Raw genomic sequence first — 14296 nt, forward strand, 5'->3', positions numbered from 1 at the left:
AATAGCTCATAACAAATCTCCCGGCTGTTAATGAGCTTTCAGCAGATTATCACAGTTTGTTGTTGGTCTACTAGTAATTATGGACACTGAAATAATGGACAAGGATGATAAGGCCATGGTGAACTTTGCAATGAGTGAAGTAGTTATACTAATCAAATACATTATTTGTGAATAATATAGAGGTTCACCTCACAATATTCAGACAAAACATTTAGCCAGACTAAACATTATGTTGTAATCAATTAAGCTACATAACAATTTTAGATGTGCAATGGATACACTTCATGGTTTGGAAAGCAGTCATAACAAATGGCAATCAAAAACATGAAGATAAAGTTATTTTCAAATCTCCTTGGTTTTTAGAGTCTATCTGGGATCACCAAAATTATCATAATTCTTCCTCCAAACTGTTCCCCTCTGCCTCCCTGCTCTGACTCAACAGTGGCCTACAGACTACATTTTTTTTCAAAACGTTGCTATTAATACACTTCTATTCATTTTCTCCGCATCATAAACTCGTTCACGGTGCGAGAGGGGCTGGGTGAAGGTGACAGTAATTACAGTGGCAAGAAAAAGTATGTGAACCCTTCGGAATTAAATTGATCATAAAATTTGATCTGATCTTCATCTGTCACAACAATAGACAAACACAGTCTGCTTAAACTAATAACACACAAACAATTATACGTTTTCATGTCTTTATTGCACACACCGTGTAAACATTCAGAGTGCAGTGTGGGAAAAGTATGTGAATCCTTGGTTTTAATAACTGGTTAACCTGACTTTGGCAGTACTAACCTCAACCAAACGTGTTTTGTAGTTGCGGATCAGACCTGCACAACGGTCAGGAGGAATTTTGGACCATTCCCCTTTACAAAACTGTTTCAGTTCAGCAATATTCTTGGGATGTCTGGTGTGAACCGCTCTCTTGAGGTCATGCCCAATCGGGTTGAGGTCAGGACTCTGACTGGGCCACTCCAGAAGGCGTGTTTTCTTCTGTTGAAGCCATTCTGTTGTTGATTTACTTCTGTGTTTTGGGTCATTGTCCTGTTGCATCACCCAACTTCTGTTGAGCTTCAATTGGCGGACAGATAGCCTACATTCTCCTGCAAAATGTATTGATAAACTTGAGAATTCATTTTTCCATCGATGATGGCAAGCTATCCAGGCCCTGAGGCAGCAAAGCAGCTCCAAACCATGATGCTTCCTTCACCATACTTTACAGTTGGGATGAGGTTTTGATGTTGGTGTGCTGTGCCTTTTTTTCTCCACACATAGTGTTGTGAGTTTCTTCCAAACAACTCAAATTAGTTTAATCTGTCCACAGAATATCTTGCCAGTAGTGCTGTGGAACATCCAGATGCTTTTTTGCGAACTTCAGACTTTTTGGACAGCAGTGGGGCTTCTTCCGTGGTGTCCTCCCATGAACACCATTCTTGTATAGTGGTTCACGTATCGTAGACTCGTCAACAGAGATGTTAGCATGTTCCAGAGATTTCTTAAGTCTTTAGCTGACACTGTAAGATTCTTCTTAACCTCAATGAGCATTTATGCAAGTCAACAATTCTTAATCATGGGTTTTCTGAGATCTCTTTCGTTCGAGGCATGGTTCACAACAGGAAATGCTTCTTGTGAATAGCAAACTCAAATTTCGTGAGTGTTTTTTATAGGGCAGGGTAGCTCTAACCAACATCTCCAATCTCGTCTCAATGATTGTACTCCAGGTTAGCTGACTCCTGACTCCAATTAGCATTTGGAGAAGTCATTAGCCTAAGGGTTCACATACTTTTTCCAACCTACACTGTGAATGTTTAAATGATGTATTCAATATAGACAAGAAAAATACAATAATGTGTGAGTTATTAGTTTAAGCAGAGTGTGTTTGTCTGTTGTTGTGACTTAGATTTTTTGATTTATTTATTTTATTTTATTTCACCTTTATTTAACCAGGTAGGCAAGTTGAGAACAAGTTCTCATTTACAATTGCGACCTGGCCAAGATAAAGCAAAGCAGTTCGACAACATACAAAAACACAGAGTTACACATGGCGTAAAACAACATACAATCAATGATGCAGTAGAAAAAAATAAAAAAAATAAAAAAAATAAGATTATATACAATGTGAGCAAATGATGTGAGATAAAGGAGGTAAAGGCAAAAAAATGCCATGGTGGCAAAGTAAATAAAGTATAGCAAGAAAAACACTGGAATGGTAGATTTGTAGTTTGAGGAAAGTTCAAAGATAAAATATAAATAATATGGTGCAAAGGAGCAAAATAAATAAAATAAATAAATACAGTAGGGGAAGAGGTAGTAGTTTGGGCTAAATTATAGATGGGCTATGTACAGGTGCAGATGAAGATCAGATCTAATTGTATGACCAATTTATGCAGAAATCCAGATAATTCCAAAGGGTTCACAATACTTTTTCATGCCACTACACTTAATTCATATCTCTATTCAATTTTCTCTGCGGCTCCAATTATTTATTCCTCCTCCACTTGTTTTGTAATTGAGTAAAAGACATTGGGGGTATGGATGACACGAATGGCCACATATTTGTCACACTGTGGAATTATCCAAATGAGTTGTGGTGTGATGGTGTCATACAGAAGTTAAACAGACAAACAGACAGACAAATTCATCAATAAAAGTAAACCTACACAATCTTACTGTAAACATTAGTAAGATATATACAGTTGAAGTTGGAAGTTTAGATACACCTTAGCCAAATACATTTAAACTCAGTTTTTCACAATACCTGACATTTAATCTTAGTAAAGATTCCCTGTCTTAGGTCAGTTAGGATCACCACTTTATTTTAAGAATGTGAAATGTCAGAATAATAGTTGAGAGAATGATTTATTTCACATTTTATTTATTTCATCACATTCCCAGTGGGTCAGAAGTTTGCATACACTCAATTAGTATTTGGTAGCATTGCCTTTAAATTGTTTCACTTGTGTCAAACGCATTGGGGAGCCTTCCACAAGCTTCCCACAATAAGTTGGGTAAATTTTGGCCCATTCCTCCTGACAGAGCTGGTGTAACTGAGTCAGGTTTGTAGGCCTCCTTGCTCGCACACGCTTTTTCAGTTCTGCCCACACACATTTTCTATAGGATTGAGGTCAGGGCTTTATGATGGCCACTCCAATACCTTGACTTTGTTGTCCTTAAGCCCTTTTGCCACAACTTTGGAAGTATGCTTGGGGTCATTGTCCATTTGGAAGACCCATTTGTGACCAAGCTTTTAACTTCCTGACTGATATCTTGAGATGTTGCTTCAATATATCCACATAATTTTCCTCACTCATGATGCCATCTAGTTTGTGAAGTACACCAGTCCCTCCTGCAGCAAAGCACCCCCACAACATGATACTGCCACCCCCGTGATTCACGGTTGGGATGGTGTTCTTTGGCTTGCAAGCCTCCCCCTTTTTCCTCAAAACATAACGATGGTCATTATGGCCAAACAGTTCTGTTTTTGTTTCATCAGACCAGAGGACATTTCTCCAAAAAGTACGATCTTTGTCCCCATGTGCAGTTGCAAACCGTAGTCTGGCTTTTTTTACGGCGGTTTTGGAGCAGTGGATTCTTCTTTGCTGAGCGGCCTTTCAGGTTATGTCGATATAGGACTCGTTTTACTGTGGATATAGATACTTTTGTACCTGTTTCCTCCAGTATCTTCAGAAGGACCTTTGCTGTTTTTCTGGGATTGATTTGCCCTTTTCTCTCCAAAGTACGTTCATCTCTAGGAGACAGAATGCGTATCCTTCCTGAGCGGTATGACGTCTGGGTGGTCCCATGGTGTTAATACTTGCGTACTATTGTTTGTACAGATGAACGTGGTACCTTCCGGTGTTTGGAAATTGCTCCCAAGGATGAACCAGACTTGTGGAGGTCTTGGCTAATTTCTTTTGATTTTCCCATGATGTCAAGCAAAGAGGCACTGAGTTTGAAGGTAGGCCTTGAAATACATCCACAGGTACACCTCCAATTGACTCAAATTATGTCAATTAGCCTATCAGACGCTGCTAAAGCCATGACACAATTTTCTGGATTTTTCTGAGCTGTTTAAAGGCACAGTCAACTTAGTGTATATAAACTTCTGACTCACTGGAATTGTGATACAGTGAATTATAAGTGAAATAATCTGTCTGTAAACAATTGTTGGAAAAATTACTTGCATCAAACACAAAGTAGATGTCCTAACCGACTTTCCAAAACTATAGTTTGTTAACAAGACATTTGTGGAGTGGTTGAAAAACAAATTTTAATGACTCCAACCTCAGTGTATGTAAACCTCCGACTTCAACTGTAAGGAGAGATAAGTAAGAGAAGGCCACTGGCCATTCAATTTCATGTTTCAACCATGCAAATGTCTCTCCATCTTTGACATGCCTTCAGAATTCATGACTGATGGCTCTCATTTATCTGTACAACATCCAGTCTTACAGTTTTTGTCAGTATAGGAGCATCATGGCAAAAACTAAGATTGGCCAATAGGTTCTACCCCTTGACCCCCTCCACAATGAACATTTGAATTCTATTTTTTGGGGCATGATTATTTCTTACAGAAATAAACAATTCCACAAATCTGCCCGAACCAGCTATCCTTTCACTCTCTTTTTTTAAACAGAGGCACCCACACAGACACACACATAATGGCATCACTACAACAACAAACCCTCCAAAACAAAAAGGGCCTCAAATTCTACTATAGCTTTTCTACATTTTGCTAACGATTTTGCTAACTTCTTCTTATCCATCTGTTGCTTATATGATGTAGTGCAAAAACACCTCTAATGCCAGATCCAGACCATTGGACTTCAGTGGAAACCAGCCAGTGAGTGTGTGGGAGCTAATCACTACCCCATATTTTCTGTCTGGTTTTCACCATTGATCCTCTGAGTCATTAGAGAAGGTACATCTGGGGAAACAAAGTGTGTGTTTGAGATTTATATTGCAGCCCGACTGCGTATGCAGTGCCCAGAATCACGGGATCTACAAATCACATTGCATCCCAAGAAACTACTCATTATGTGATCAAGATCAAACTGATCTCTTCAAACACGTTAAAAGGGAGGCCTACAGTTGGCCATCCATTCCCAGGAGTGGCTGGACAGATGATTAAACCCATAAGGCACAGAAAGTGGGTTTCTGGGTTAGGTAGTCCACGTTGTAAAACCAATCCTCTGTTTATTTGGGGCGTTGTCTTAAGACTACAATTAAGATGAAAAAGGATTACGTATGAAACTCTTCAAACTACAAAGTAGAAGTCTTTCTCTGTTGTCGGATATGTAACTTTAGGCAGCATCTTGTCACCTGTCTTGTCCACAATCTTCAGCATCCACTTTGAACACGTTGCTATACTGTACTTTGTATACTATAGTCACTATTGAAAATGTTGATATGAAAATTTTGCAATAAAGGCTGGTCTGGGGCTCAACAGTAATATCAAGTAATTTGTGTTTTTGCTCCGAGACCGAGTGAAGACCGAGTACAACGTTATCCAAGTCCAAGAACGGAAATATAAAAAAGCAGTCTCAAGACCGGATTTGTGACCGAGTCCAGTCTCGAGTACTACTGCTATAGTGCATATAATACAATAACTAGTGAGGTACATGAAAGCATCTCTCTGATCTCACAATCAGTAACAGTGTCACTTTTAAATCCATTTCATGAAAGTGTCATTAGTGTCTTCTCATCATGTTACGTCTATCAAAACATATATATAACCCAGAAAATATATTAACTATGGAGCTCAAAGACATACTGTATCTTGCAAATGATCCTGAGGCAGACAGAATCTGAGTTCTCCTTTATACAACTTGGTCATTCATGTACTTTCCTATAGAGTGGACAACCTGACAGTATGAAGAAGTTATTAATGAAATAAGAGAATTTATTGAGGGTCCCTAGAAAATACTGTAATTGTACACGAGGAAAGATTGATTGCCTAACTCATTCACAAATCATACACCTGGACAGCCTACATAAATGCTGTCATGGAAATGTTGATAGAAAGACACAAGGCATTGCCAATGAAATAGGACTCCAGATCTCAGTGTGAATAGTTTAATCACATATCTCTCTATGAAACCTGCAGTACTGTACCAATGTCCTCTAGCCCATAGCCCCAATAGCAGCACAAACACCTGCAATCTATTTTTTTTCCAGGCTTTTCATACTATAGACTTCCAACACGGCAGCACATAACAAATCCCAGAGCTTAGGATCAATCCCTTAATCACAGCCTGGGAGTCTGAGACAAAGGGTTTCAGAATGGAGAGATTCAAGTCTGGAAGTTTTGCTCTGTCATTTTGCACTCAAAAGGCCTAATATACAGCAGACAGCTATATAGAAGCTAAAACTTATAAACTGCATCCCAAATGGCATCCTATTCCTTACTTTTAATCAGGGCCCAAAGGGGCTATAGGGAATTATATAGGGAATTATATTGGGATTAGCGTGCCATTTGGGACATTCAGTACATTCAGAAAGTATTCACACCCCTCTACTTTTTCCACATTTTGTTGTGTTACAGCCTGAATTTCAAATGTATTAAATTTTGATTTGTTTTGTCACTGGCCTACACACAATACCCCATAATGTCAAAGACGCATCATGAATTTCGATTTTTTTTTAGCAAACTAATAAAAATTGAAAAGCTGAAATGTCTTGAGTCAATAAGTATTTGTTAAGGCAAGCCTAAATAATTTTAGACGTAAATATGTGCTTCACAAGTCATATAATAAGTTGCATGGACTTACTCTGTGTGCAATAATAGTGTTTAACATGGTTTTTTAATAACTACCTCATCTCTGTACCCCACACATACAATTATCTTTAAGGTCCCTCAGTCGAGCAGGGAATTTCAAACATAGATTCAACCACAAAGACCAGGGAGGTTTTCCAATGCCTCACAAAGAAGGGGACCTATTGGTCGATGTGTAAAAAAAAAAGCAGACATTGAATATTCCTTTGCGTGTGGTAAAGTTCTTAATTACACTTTGGATGGTGTATCAATACACTTAGTCACTACAAAGATGCAGGCGTCGTTCCTAACTCAGTTGCCAGAGAGGAAGGAAATCACTCAGGGATTTCACCATGAGGCCAATGGTGACTTTTAAGCAGTTATAAAGTTTAATGGCTGTGCTAGGAGAAAACTGAGAATGGATCAATAACATTTTAGTTACTCTACAATACTAACCTAAATGACAGAGTGAAAAGAAGAAAGCCTGTATAGAATACAAATATTCCAAAACATGCATCCTGTTTGCAACAAGGCACTAAAGTAATATTGCAAAAGATTTTGCAAAGAAATTCACTTTTTGTCCTGAATACAAACTGTTATGTTTGGGGCAAGTCTAATACAACACATCACTGAGTGCCACTTTCCATATTTTCAAGGATAGTGGTGGCTGCATCATGTTATGGGTATGCTTGTAATCGTTAAGGACTGGTGAGTTCTTCAGGATAAAAAAGAAATGGAATGGAGCTAACCACAAGCAAAATCCTAGAGGAAAACTTGGTTTAGTCTGCTTTCCACCAGACACTGGGAGATGAATTCAACTTTCAGCAAGACAATAACCTAACACATAAGACCAAATCTACATTGGAGTTGTTTCCAAGAAGACGGTGAATGTTCCTGAGTGGCCGAGTTATTGTTTTGACTTAAATCTACTTGAAAATCTATGGCAAGACCTGAAAATGGTTGTCTAGCAATGATCAAAAACCAATTTGACAGAGGTTGAAGAATTTTGAAAAGAATAACAAGCAAATGTTTTACAATCTAGGTGTGGAAAGCTCTTAGAGACTTACCAAGAAAGACTCACAGCTGTAATCGCTGCCAAAGGTGCTTCTACAAATTATTGACTCAGGGGTGTGAATACTTTAGTAAATTAGATATTTCTGTATTTCATTTTCAATCAATTTGCAAAATATCTAAAACCATGTTTTCACTTTGTCATTATGTGTTATTGTGTGAAAATGGGTGAGAAAAAAGTTGCAGAGGGAGGTATTTAATCCCAGGGTCCTTAGTTTAGTGATGAGCTTAGAGGGCACTATGGTGTTGAACACTGAGCTGAACAGCATTCTTAATTCTTTTGTATTTTACCCCCTTTTTCTCCCCAATTTCGTGATATCCAATTACGATCTTGTCTCATCACTGCAACTCCCAAACGGGCTCGAGAGAGGCGAAGGTCGAGTCATGCCTCCTCCGAAACATGACCCATTAAACTGCGCCTGTTAACACCCGCTTGCTAAACTCGGAAGCCAGCTGTACCAATGTGTTGGAGGAAACACCGTTCAACTGACGATAAAGTCAGCCTGCAAGTGCCCGGCATGCCACAAGGAGTCGCTAGAGCGCGATGAACCAAGTAAAGCCTCCCCGGCCAAACCCTCCCCTAACCAGGACGACGCTGTGCCAATACGCTCTGCCAATTGTGCACCGCCCTATGGGACTCCCAGTCACGGCCGGTTGTGACACAGCCTGGGATCAAACCTGCGATGCAGTGCCTAAGACTGCTGCACCACTTGGGAGGCCATGAACAGCATTCTGATGTAAGTGTTCCTTTTGTCCAGGTGGGAAAGGGCAGTGTGAAGTGCACTAGAGATAGCGTCATCTGTGGATCTGGGGCGGTACGCGAATTGGAGTGGATCCAGGGTGTCTGGCTTGATGGTGTTGATGTGAGCCATGACCATACTTTCAAAGTGCTATGGGGCGATAGTCATTTAGACAGGTTACCTTGGCATTCTTTGGCACAGAGACTACGGTGGTCTGCTTGCAACATGTAGGTATTACAGACTGGGTCAGGGAGAGGTTGACCATGTCAGTGAAGACACTTGCCAGCTGGTCAGCGCATGCTCTGAGTACGCGTCCTGGTAATCCGTCTGGCCCTGCAGCCTTGTGAATGTTAAACTGTTTAAAGGTCTTCTGGTTGGGATATGTACGTACGGTCACTGTGGGGACGACGTCATTGATCCATTGGAGGAATCGCGGATCATATTCCAGTCTGTGCTAGCGAAACAGTCCTGTAGTTTACCATCCGCTTCATCGGACCACTTTCATATTCAGCGTGTCACTGGTTCTCCCTGTTTGAGTTTTTGCTTGTAAGCAGCAATCAGGATGATAGCGTTATGGTCAGATTTGCCAAATGGAGGGCGAGGGAGAGCTTTGTATGTGTCTCTGTGTGTGGAGTAAAGGTGATCTAAAGTTTTTTGCCTCTAGTTGCACAGGTTTCATACTGGTAGAAATTATGTAAAACAGATTTCAGTTTTCCTGCATTAAAATCACAGGTGAGCATTTTTTTGTTTGCTTGTTTGCAAGCTTCCTATACAGCTTGTTGAGTGCGGTCTTAGTGCCAACATCGGTTTGAGCTAATAAATAGACAGTTATGAAAAATATAGATGAAAACTCACTTGGTAAATAGTATTGTCAAAATGTAACCAATTATAATGTGTATCACTTTACATGACACCGCAAGTCTTCAAGATTCGTATTACAGCAATAAAACAGAGAGCTGCTGGCCTTGGACCATCTGCTTTATCCCCCAAACAGTCTCCAAAGGGCACAGTTTCACAATTGCAGTGGGAGATATCGTGTCCCCAGGAAAGTAGTGGCCTACATAGCAGATCTAATGAAATAGATGACATTGTCCCCCAACAATACAAACAACTTTGTCATACTACACTGAACAAAAGTTACAGTTTATATAAGGAAATATGTTGAAATTAATTCATTAGAACCTAGTCTATGGATTTCACATGACTAGGAATACAGATATGCATCTGTTAGTCACAGATACCAAAAAAAGGTACAGGCGTGGATCAGAAAACCAGTCAGTATCTGGTGTGACCACCATTTGCCTCATGCAGCGCGACACATCTCCTTTGCATAGAGTTGATGAGGCTGTTGATAGTGGCCTGTGGAATGTTGTCCCTCTCCTCTTCAATGGCTGTAAGAAGTTGCTGGATATTGGCGGGAACTGGAACACGCTGTCGTACACGTCGATCCAGAGCATCCCATACATGCTCAATGGTTGACATGTCTGGTGAGTATGCAGGTCATGGAAGAACTGGGACATTTTCAGCTTCCAGGAATTGTGTACAGATCCTTGGAACATGTGGCCGTGCATTATCATGCTGAAACATGAGGTGATGGCGTTGGATGAATGGCACGACAATGGGCTTCAGGATCTCGTCATGGTATCTCTGTACATTAAAATGTTCATCTGCCCGGGACAGTTAAAACCGGGATTCATCCGTGAAGAGTGCAATTCTCCAGCCTGCCAGTGGCCATTGAAGGTCAGCATTTGCCCTCTGAAGTCGGTTACGATGCCGAACTGCAGTCAAGTCAAGATCCTGGTGAGGACGACGAGCACGCAGATGAGCTTCCCAGTGACAGTTTCTGACAGTTTGTGCAGAAATTCTTTGGTTGTGCAAACCCACAGTTTCATCAGCTGTCCGGGTGGCTAGTCTCAGACGATCCCGCAGATGAAGAAGCCCGATTTTTTTAAGGACCTTAGAGGCGGCTTATGGTAGAGAAATTAATATTACATTCTCTGGCAACAGCTCTGGTGGACACTCCTGCAGTTAGCATGCCTGCACATTTTAGAGTGGCCTTTTATTGTCCCCAGCACAAGGTGCACATGTGTAATAATCATGCTGTTTAATCTGCTTCTTGATATGCCATACCTGTCAGGTGGATGGATTATCTTGGCAAAGGAGACAACATTTTAGAAAAATAAGCTTTTCTGGGATCTTTTATTTCAGCTTGTGAAACATGCGACCAACACTTTACATGTTGTGTTTATATTTTCGTTCAGTGTAGAATGAGAGCCCCGAGAGAGGTGGAGGCTAATTACTGCGTGTTGAAAGCCATTCTGAGAGCACAATTGAAAAACATCATATCACAAAGAAACTGGCTCTAAATCACCAAGCCTATCGAGAGTTAAGAAAAGCGGGGATATTCATTGGGAAAGACAAGTCAGATCCATTGACAGAGGGGAATGAGAGAAGGGAACACACAGAACAGGGAAACACAGTGAATTGAGATAAGCATCAAAACAAAGGTATGAATCCGTCCCCTTTGTTCCATTGTTAAGTGGTGGTGAATGTTTAGCCCAGAGATGATGGAACACTGAGTTCTACTAACTGAGCCTCTAATATTGGTATTTAGAATTGTGGCTAGAATAACACCTTTTATGGTACCGTACAACCAGATTTTACTTTTAAATATACTTTAATGCTCATCTAGGGACAAGCACTGGAAATTAATATGGGTTAAAGTGTGTGACTGTTGTGTATTCAATGTGTCAATGGTGTCATTGTATCTGTCTTTATTCAAAATAACATTTTAAATGAAATGACATTTCAAAATGGCTTCTTCAGTTTGATCAACATATTCAACCCTGACACAGAATGCGGTGATTGGCCTAGGCCCCTAGGCAGATGAGGAAGGGATGCTGTTGATGTTACCATAGAGATAATAGGAGGGGGAAGCAGGGAGGAACTGAAAACACCTGATGTTTACTTCGAGAGGGGAAAAACAAGGTGCCCAGGGCAATTGCTCAGAGCAAGACAAATACCCCAGACCCTTGTACCCTGAGAAAGACTGGTTATAGGTGACCCATATGTGTGGTTTAAATTACAAGAGTGCTTAATGATACTACGCACCCCATTAATAATAAAGTAGTTTCCCAATCCTAAACAGTTAAAACATATTAACGTTCATCTAACTCAAAAAGTAAATATGTAATATGAATCCTGAAGATTTACTTTATTAAAACCTCAAACTTGATAAGGTTTGTGTTGGAAGTATATCGTCATAGCGAGTTATATAGACTTTTTAAAGTCTCATTGTTCTCTTTCCGATGCATATTGTGGCTTCTAATCCGTCATTGTTGTAGATGAAGACATCGCATTTTCCACTCTTGAACTTTACAGCGCTCTGACCTTTTCTATTTCCATGACAGTGCAGCACAGCAGCAGTTAAATGCGATTTCCACCGTTAAAAGAAAGGAAGACGAAAAGCTAATCTCACAAAGTTTCAGGTACTTCCTTTCAGAATAACATCAGAATCAGAATCACATTCCAATTCAAATCAGATGAAGTAGTTTTTTTTTTTGTGCAATAAGCATGGGTAAACCCAGCCTTTTACAACAATCTAAGCTGTAACACTTTTATAGACACGATTTAAGAAAACAGAATTGTAGAACTTAAAGTAGACCCCAGCTTCCCACCCTTTTTTATTATGCTGCTCCCACACAAATCAATCAAGCCTCCTCCAGGGCCCCATAAGATGGCCGATGGCGTCACAAAATGTAGTTTTCCCCGTTGGTCCCGGTATCCACGGTAACGGGGGGTGATACCAACCCACCCCCTTGACCAGACCCGGGGAGCAACTTTTTTTTCCTTGGGCATTGCTCCCCTCACTTGAATGGATTGCCTCTAATTCATCTCAGCATGAGAAATGGCATACAAAGGCCAAGGAAGAGCGAGGTTTTGGGATTAGACCAACGCAGGCAGAGTTGCAAAGCCTTACATGTAGCCTCGCGGGTTGAGGGGTCACAGAGCTACTAATTGACTTGAGGACATCCACAATAACATTGGAATTGCTTTGAAGAAGTTGTAATTTTCACTCTTGTTTTGAGACGATTGGTGAACTGCAACATTCAACACTGTTGCCAAATGCAAACATACTGTACAGCAATGAATGAATGCGTTTTCTGAGAGATGGGGCAGGTGTTTTGGTGGAAGAAATAGTTGTTTTTGTATGGTAATACTATTTTCACACAAAACAATATCATCAATCTTAGATGGGCTAATGCAGTTTAGTAGACTACACAGTTTGCAATAAATTCAAAGCAAGCCAAAAAAATCAATTGATGGCAATTGTCAAACTTACATTATCAATTGGTGGCAAAGCTGAATCAATTAGAATTGGGGCGGCAGGTAGCCTAGTGGTTAGAGCGTTGAGCCAGTAACCAAAAGGTTTCTAGATCGAATCCCTGAGCTGATGGTAAAAATCTGTCGTTCTGCCCCTGAACAGGGCACTGTTCCTAGGCCATCATTGTAAATAAGAGTTTGTTCTTAACTGACTTGCCTAGTAAAATAAAACATTTAATAATCACTGTTAATTGTATTCAATTAAAGACATGTGAATGAATTCTGTCATGTTAAAATGTTAAAGCCAAATACAAGCATATTGATTATTTTAACAGATAGATATTTGGCAAAACTGTGACCACTTGTACATTTTCTGACTACAAATTCATAACATATTTGTAAAGCCAGAATAGATGAACATACAATATGTTATGCTCACACATGACATGACATGTGCGTTGTTATCAAAGATACTAAGCTACTATATCTCTATCCTGTGACATTGTCCTATCAATAGAATTAGGAATCATTGTTGGATTTAATGGCCTATACTGTACCATTCCCATAGTAGGCTACAACATCTTGTAAAACAACCCTAAAACCGAAGGAAGGAATTCAGGCTGGCAAATACATGAAGGTTAAAACAACCTTATGCACAGACATCCATAAAAATAGCAAATAAACTTCACATAAGAATAACTGTTTAGAAGCACTGACTTGCATGATGTCATTTCACACATCTTCACAGTTGCAGTGAGTTAGCTACTATACTTAATTGCAGACTCTAAATAAGCAAATAGTAGACCGATGAATCACTTACCGAGAGCGATAGGATGGTGAAATACATACTAGGTAATCCGCACGGATAACGTTTTAGTTAGCAGGTGTACTTTTCAGAGAAAGAAAAGGTGTATATTGTTATTATTTGGTTGTTAGAGCAGCGACGGTGTCCTCTGTTCGTTGCGGCTGCTCTGAGGGACGAGCATCGATTGAAGGGCGGCAGAGGCGACAGTAGCAGCAGCAGCAGCCGCCAGGCAGCAAAGCGATCGCGTGCACAATCTCAAACGTGATTGGCTCAGGTGAACGCGGTGTGTCCACCCATATCTTGCGCTGAGGCGCGCGACACTGCCAGTGTCAAATGTTACAATTTGGTGCAACGCGTCTTGTTGCGGATATTGATGTCTTATTATGAATGTCAACATTTTAACAGCATATTTGTTAGCTATACACTTTCGTTTTGCAAACTACGTATATGTAGTTCGCAAGTAGGCCTCTGCAATAGTATTAGTCAGCATTTCTTGAAGAAGTAGAAAATCACCACCTGTAGGGCAAACATATTATAGGCTAGATACTGATGTCTTTGAAGGTGACTATTTTGGTGGAGGCCACGAAGATGAAGGGAGTG

General features: G+C 40.2%; 1 protein-coding gene across 1 annotated transcript in view; it reads right to left on the reverse strand.

Moving 5' to 3' along the window:
• The window catches only part of fhdc1 (FH2 domain containing 1), a 58534-nt gene extending 44658 nt beyond the window's left edge, over window positions 1-13876 (reverse strand). Inside the window, exon 1 of the mRNA XM_014195572.3 lies at window positions 13712-13876. The gene's annotated coding sequence lies outside the window, so the exon portion shown is untranslated. The remainder of the gene's footprint in view (window positions 1-13711) is intronic.
• Window positions 13877-14296: the final 420 nt, after the last annotated feature.

Source organism: Salmo salar, chromosome 04 (assembly GCF_965601325.2).
Source record: "Salmo salar chromosome 04, fSalSal1, whole genome shotgun sequence".
NCBI classification, from domain to species: domain Eukaryota; kingdom Metazoa; phylum Chordata; class Actinopteri; order Salmoniformes; family Salmonidae; genus Salmo; species Salmo salar.